Below are 6,264 nucleotides of genomic sequence, written 5' to 3' on the forward strand. Positions count from 1 at the left end.
CGTAAATCAATCTTGAAGTAAACTTGTAAAAATCGTTTCTCTCGCTTAACCCCCTTTCTATGCTCCACCAAATCATATGGGAGAAAACTTATGAAAAGAAGAGATAGGTAGAGAAAGGACAAATTTCCAACATTCAAAATGAAACCACTTATGCCACTCCCCATAAAAGTAGGCATAAATAGGAAAAACTCTTCCACTTTTTATTAACTCTCACTGAATTTTAGAAGCCAACAACCTCCTTAATTCATTAATCCAAAAAATGTCCATATTGCCCTTTTCATATAGGACATATTTCAACATATATGACTTTGATTTCTTCATATTCTCCATTTAAATAATTTTCATTCAATTTCATTTTTACCAAATTTTACTCTACAAACTTGTTTGATTGAGCAATCTTTGTGCATCCCCCCAAAATGCAACGTTCAGGCCAAATAACTGTATACATACATGGCATATAGGAAGTTGACATACATTGGGATATAGGGTCTCATGACTCTTACACAAATTGAAAGGTCATGAGAATGTCCTCAAGACATGAGTAGACCACTCAAATTGCTATTAAGTTGCAATTGAGTAGACCACAAGTTGTAAGTTACTCAAGTTTCAGTTCCTTATTGCTAGCTTGACTTAGGTATGTGAAACCAAGACAGAAATGGCATGTGAAGTCAACGTAGAAATGAGGTCAACCATAATTTCTTGTTAAGCATAGGGATGAACGAAACTGATAGTATGTCCTTATAAGAACTCGAAGTAACATAAACACTTCTATTGCATATGGACGCAACTTTTAGACCAGGCTTACCACACCAGATGAAACATGGTAAGAATACCACTATCCATTTAATTGCAAGTTTATCATCAAACATTGAGCAGGAATGCTGCAAACAAAGAGCAATAATAAGCTGTTTACGGGTTCGACTAAATGTGGACACCAGACAGAAAGTTTGGGTTCCATTCATAAACAACATAACTTTGGGCAAATTATATTAGATTCCAAGCCACATTGAGCTTATCATGTAGCACAAAGTGGATGGTTTGCTTTTAGCATGCCCTAGCACAAAATGAATCCAATCCAGTGGAACTCTTTAGCTAAGAACCCCTTTTAACCTAAAAACTCTTAATCTAGCAATGGATCCCACTATTTTCTTTGAATTCCCAACATCTGCAACAACACATCTATTGACCCGTGTTTTGATACACATAAACTCGAAGTATAAGGAAAAAGAAAGCAGACGCAGAAATAACTGACCATCTTATAGCCCCTAAGAACATAAATTCCACGGTGAAACAAAGACAGGACCTATTTACCACCGAAGGAGGCCCTCAAACTTTAGATGGCTAAAACTTTTGGAATATTTATGGGGGACTAGTGGATCCCCATCATCTAGGGATTCTTCTCCTTTGCGGGGTTGATGGTTCTTAGAGCCTCCCAAACTGCACTCTTACACTTGAACTCAGAACTAAATGCCATCTCCAATGTTCTATCTCCTTTCTTCACCCTTCCCTTGGCTTCAGTATAAGCCAATTCATACCCGAGAGAGCTGCTCGATGTGTTGCCATAACGATATAGCATCATCCTCAAGGTTTGATATGCCAATCAATAAGCTGCAAGTTCTTCTACAATTCATCCAGCACAACTCTTCCCCCAACATGAATACAAAAATTCTTAAAAGCCATCTTGAAATATGGGATGTAAGGCTTCACCTTCACCTTAAAAAATTTCCTCCCAACCAATGTTGCAAACAAGAGTAGCTGTTCAAACATTGGTAGCACAAGGGGGTCCAATGTAGTGACGTTCACCCTCAGGGCATCGCCAGCAACTACCACCAATTTAGTAAAACTCACTAGCATTTTGTAAACATGTTTAGCCTAATTGCTTCCCTTGCTAAACATATGCTACTTGCAGAGGCGTTGTCAATGAATTACGCAACCTCAATGTTTATTGTGTGATTGTCATTTATGTACCTGAATTGGTTATTGCTTTTTCTTACTTCTCATTTAATTGTTTGCTTTATCTAGTATTGCATGGCCCTTCACTAGGTGTGAAGTGTTTGGGCCCGTGACAATAAGCATAAACCAGAAAAGCACGAAGACACACCTTCTTTGCAAATGTTTGAGCCTTGTTGTATTATATGATTGCCTTTAGGAGTTTGTTATTTTATACCATGGTTTTAAATCATGGTTGCATGTAATTTTGCATAATAGTCATGGGTATCGTTGGACATAGGAGAAGGAACTTACATAGTGAAAAGCAATCACAACAGTCGTGGGCTTTTTTCACTTATGCTCAATGATGCTAAATTCAAGAATAGGCATGAAATCTTCTAAAACATTATTTTTAATGAATTTGGTTGCTTTTTTTATTTATTTATTTAACCTACACACACTTTTGATAGGCAGCATGAATTTTATACTATTTATGGAAAGCATATATTTTTTATTGGCCTAACATAACTTCCGAACCTCATTTTGATGATAACAAATGAAGGTTAATTTAACATGTGCTGTTAAGTGACGATGTTTCAGGAATGCTTAAATGACAAAGTTCAAAATATCAAAGGAAATGCAAGTTCAAGGATCACTAAGGACCACAAAGTCATACTCATTCTCAAAGTATCCAAAGGAAGCTCAGGTGGACCAAAAAGATTCAACGCATTTGGAAACCTAAAGTTGACTCAAGCTTCAAGTCAAGAGGACTCAAAGCAAAGAAACCTATAAAGACTTCAAGTTTAGAGTACTTAAGGTTTTAGGATGAATCAATGTAAGCACTTCGTATTCAAATATCAAGTGAAATGGTTTAAAGCTTACTAGGGTTTATCTTAGACTTAGAGACCTTGTTTTTAAAACCCTGATAAATGATTTTGTAAAGTAACAAAGCAAGAGTTAAGAATTTTTTAAATCTAAACAGAAAAATAGGAAATTTGTCTATTTAGGCGACTGAAGTCAAAGCTTAGGCACCTAAAGAATTTCCCAAGGCAACTGAAGAATAAGTTCAGGTGCCTAAAGAATTTCCTAATGAATTCCTGAAGAGGCAGTGTACCATCAAGCAACTGACCCTTGTCACCTTAGGCGTCTGACCTTATTTTCAGTTAAAAAATTTCAATTTTAATGAACCTCAGGCGATTGACATCAACTCCTCAAGCGATTGAACACTGTTAACGATTATATTTTTTAAATGTTTTACAATTCAAAATTAAGTTTCTTGTGCCCCAAATTTTATAAAAACTTGGGAAAGACTCCAAGTAAACTTGGGCAACATAAATTAAGCTTTATGAGCGTACAAATACATGTCTTCATGAATTAAACATACACCAAGCAATTGAAAAATCTGCTCTTAAGCTAAAAGCTTACTTACCCCCTCAAAGCTCTCTTTTGCTCAATCAATCATTCTAAATTGCTAATATTTTTTGAAGCACTGATCACTCTTCTTTGAGCTATACAATCTGAAATACTGATTTCCATCTAAAGAAGTTGTTCGGTGATATTGTTCTTGAGCTTCAACTCTATTTCATTCGGTATTTGGATCGTTGTAACCAAGCGTGGGATATCGCTTGGAGAGGGGGCTCTACCCTAAAGGAGGATTGTAATCAGTTTGCTCTGCCCCAGAAAGGAATGAGTTAGTGGAATCCTTATATGGTCTTTTCTAAGGTGAGGACGTAGGCTGGGGATAAGCCAAACCTTGTAATAATTTCGGTCTCACTCTCTCTACCCTTTTCTATTTAAATTTCAGCATACATACAAATTGAGTTTCAAAGTGTAGAGTTGCTGAAACTGAGATTGAAGAAGACCTTTTAAATCTAAGAAAGTACGTTGGTTAATATTTTTCTGAAACCTTTAAAGGAGTATGTTGATTAACCGCTTGCAGAAATCTGGTTCAAAAGAAGCGCATAAAAATCATACATACAGGACTATAAGCTGAAAATTGGGAAACGCTGAAAATAAAGGAAGTACAGCAAACTTTCTCAAATCTTAGTTAAGTATTGTGGTTGATTGATTGATTACTATTTGTGTTTGTGATTGATATTTGGTTTATGTTTGGATTGTGGTTGATTTAAAATTAAGTCATTCTTGTGTGTTTGCTTAAATATACAAAAAGCTAAAAATTTGCAATAACACTTAACAAAAATTTTTATAAACCCAATTCACCCCTCGTCTTAGGATAACACCTTAACTTTCAATTGGTATCAGAGCCTAGTTATAGAAAATCCTAATTAGAAGCTATATAAAGGTCTAAATGGCACACCTAGGTGTTTCCCTTTTTGCTAAAGGCTAATCATCTACTAGACCGCCTATCTTTTGTGGTTTAAATTATACATTTTGAAAACAAAGAATGAGGATATATCTTCAAACCATGAAATGGAAAACATGGAAGGTTGTCACACATGGTATGTAGTGACCCAGAGAAATTATAATATTTAAATATTAAAGAGAGAGGGAAATGGAATTAGTATAAGAAGGCGGTAGAGCGTTCGTCGACGACGCAGCATATTGGATTCGTCAACGAGGGTGTAATTCATCGATGAGAAGATACCAGACGGGTTTGGATGATTCTAAATTTTGTCAATGAGGAATGAATTCATCAACGAATTGTCTTCATGACCTATTCGACGAGATGACGTGGCTCGTCGACGAAGGCCATTGTATAAATAGGTCAAATCTTTATTTTTTTTTCTGAAATTTCACACACAAGCTCTCTCTCTCTCTCTCTCTCTCTCTCTCTCTCTCTCTCTCTCTCTCTCCCTTTTTGGTTCCTACAGCTTCTCTCTAGTTTTCTAGATTCATTTTCGTCGGATCGACGATCTAAAGCCACCACAACACTCCTGGGGAAGTTCTCTATATATCTGCTGGAGTGGATCATTGGTGGGGCTAGTTCGGAATTCATCCCAGATCTAGGATAAGGCTTTCTACTCAGTATTTGGTTTCTTGACAGTTGTAGAAAGCGTAGTACACGTGAAAATACTAAACTTTAGTTCTGGCTAATATCATTTTCAACGTGTTGACGAGGGAACACAGTGGGTGTTTAGTTGATTATTTTAGGGGATTTTCAGGACTCAAGTAAGGGGATAAACTAAGTTAGTTATTTTATGAAAATGTATGTATGTTATTACAACATCTGATTTTAGGAAAATAAATCTATTTATATATGCTTTATGTTTAGGAAATACTGTTGTAAAAGATGATATGATTAAATATGTATGAAACCTATTTCGTGTGGCATGAGTAGAAATTATAATGAAATACTGTTTTCTGAGAATATGATAAAGATATGGATTTTTATAATGAAAAATCGGCGTACGGGCCGAGAATTTTATATGATTTGCTGGCGTATAGGCCGAGCTGTGGATATAGCTATGGATATGTTTGTCGGTGTATAGGCCAAATTATGTATATGTTTGTCGGCATATGGGTCGAACTATTGATATGTTTTCCAGCGTACGGGCCGAGCTATGGATATGTTTTCTAGCGTACGGGCCGACCTATGGATATGATTTGCCGGCGTACAGGCCGAGCTATGGTAAAATATGAAATACCGGCGTACGGGCCGATGATTTTCATGATATACATATATATGCAAAATGATATGATTGATTTGATAATTAATGGTATAAAATATTCATGTATCATAGTTTCATTATATGCTATATGTTATCAGAACCTGGTTGGCTTAGTTTAGACTAGCACTTGCACGGTATCGCTGCTATGTGTTCGTGATCATCATGATATTGTGTTAACGCTGCACGGAGTAGTGTAAGAACAGATAGTCGATGTGGTTTTAAGAAGTGTGAGCGCCCCTAGTGTACAGACCAGGTCTGGTAGGCCTATCGGACTTACAGATTGTACTATTGACTTGGTAGTGGTCGGCCAACCACTGTAAGGTCCCGCCTTCAAGCCACACAACCCAGTCATGTGAGGGTAATACATGACAACAACCAGCTAACCTACTAGGGTTGTTTTCGTATTATTATTATATAAGATGAATTATGCTATAAAAATCCATTATGTTCTGCCTTGTTAAGACTATACATATTTTTCCCAGAAATGATACAGACATATTTACTTGATATGCTTATCTATGCTTTTATGTATAACACGGATGAAATTATGTTGTCACACACTAGTATTAGTTTATTTCCCTTACTGAGAGGTGTCTCACCCCAAAATTTCATAAACATTTCAGGAGCCTCTGATAGGAGAGCAGATAAAGCTCCGCTGAGATAGTACAGTGGATTTGCCCTCTTTGAAGGGTAAGTTTTGGCTGGG

At 36.4% G+C, this 6,264-nt stretch overlaps 1 pseudogene; it reads right to left on the minus strand.

Moving 5' to 3' along the window:
• Nucleotides 1-1,333: 1,333 nt before the first annotated feature.
• Nucleotides 1,334-1,854, minus strand: LOC131151445 (3-ketoacyl-CoA synthase 11-like; annotated as a pseudogene).
• Nucleotides 1,855-6,264: the final 4,410 nt, after the last annotated feature.

Source organism: Malania oleifera, chromosome 3 (assembly GCF_029873635.1).
Source record: "Malania oleifera isolate guangnan ecotype guangnan chromosome 3, ASM2987363v1, whole genome shotgun sequence".
Classification (NCBI taxonomy): domain Eukaryota; kingdom Viridiplantae; phylum Streptophyta; class Magnoliopsida; order Santalales; family Ximeniaceae; genus Malania; species Malania oleifera.